Source organism: Oncorhynchus mykiss, chromosome 30 (genome assembly GCF_057628025.1).
Source record: "Oncorhynchus mykiss isolate SJ-2025 chromosome 30, ASM5762802v1, whole genome shotgun sequence".
NCBI classification, from domain to species: Eukaryota; Metazoa; Chordata; class Actinopteri; order Salmoniformes; family Salmonidae; genus Oncorhynchus; species Oncorhynchus mykiss.
Genome location: NC_143051.1, coordinates 3,411,064 through 3,412,500, shown reverse-complemented (window position 1 = coordinate 3,412,500; position 1,437 = coordinate 3,411,064).

Here is a 1,437-nt window from a genome sequence, read left to right as displayed (position 1 = left end):
TCTCTACCCCTCTCCCCCATTTAGTAAGGCTGTAGGGAGGATCTCTACCTCTCTCCCCCATTTAGTAAGGCTGTAGGGAGGATCTCTACCTCTCTCCCCCATTTAGTAAGGCTGTTGGGAGGATCTCTACCCCTCTCCCCCCTTTAGTATGGCTGTAGGGAGGATCTCTACCTCTCTCCCCCATTTAGTAAGGCTGTAGGGAGGATCTCTACCTCTCTCCCCCATTTAGTAAGGCTGTTGGGAGGATCTCTACCCCTCTCCCCCATTTAGTAAGGCTGTAGGGAGGATCTCTACCTCTCTCCCCCATTTAGTAAGGCTGTAGGGAGGATCTCTACCCCGTGTGTGTGTGTGTGTGTGTGTGTGTGTGTGTGTGTGTGCGTGCGTGCGTGCGTGCGTGCGTGCGTGCGTGTGTGTGCGTTCTATTGGCTACATCAGCATATCCCTTGCAGCTTTTTGTTGCTGTTTTATAATCAGTTCATCCCAAAGACTCATCCATGTGCTGAAACAGGTCATCTGGCATCCAGGACATTTCTCATTATACTGATACATGTCCAGATTAAAACTCAACACAACACAATGTTTTTTTGACACCAATAAATCACACCTAGTATTTTACGAGCAATTAGTGTCAGATTTAATGGATCACTACGGATAATAGCTCTGCAATCTATTATCTTTGGGACATCAGCTCGACATTCTGGGATACTCCAGACAGACAGATTAATACTGTAATGACAGAGTGGTTTCTACACCAGACAGACATACTGACTCCTACTGTAATGACAGAATGGTTTCTACACCAGACAGACTGACTCCTACTGTAATGACAGTAGTTTCTACACCAGACAGACTGACTCCTACTGTAATGACAGTGGTTTCTACACCAGACAGACAGACTGACTCCTACTGTAATGACAGAGTGGTTTCTACACCAGACAGACTCCTACTGTAATGACAGAGTGGTTTCTACATCAGACAGACTCCTACTGTAATGACAGACATGGACAATGAGGCTGGGGGCCAGTACATGGACAATGAGGCTGGGGGCCAGGACATGGACAATGAGGCTGGGGGCCAGGACATGGACAATGAGGCTGGGGGCCAGTACATGGACAATGAGGCTGGGGACCAGTACATGGACAATGAGGCTGGGGGCCAGTACATGGACAATGAAGCTGGGGACCAGTATATGGACAATGAGGCTGGGGGCCAGTACATGGACAATGAAGCTGGAGGCTAGGACATGGACAATGAAGCTGGGGGCCAGTACATGGTATGAGCTCCCTGAAGCAGTTTTGCAGGTTTACTGAGAGGAAGAAGAATGACTGTAGCAGGGAAGGTCTTGTCTGGTTCTACAAACTGACTGGCTACTACTGGTCTATTCAACTCTTAAAGGAAAACTCTTAGTGGATCACCAGGCTGGTAGAAACACACGTT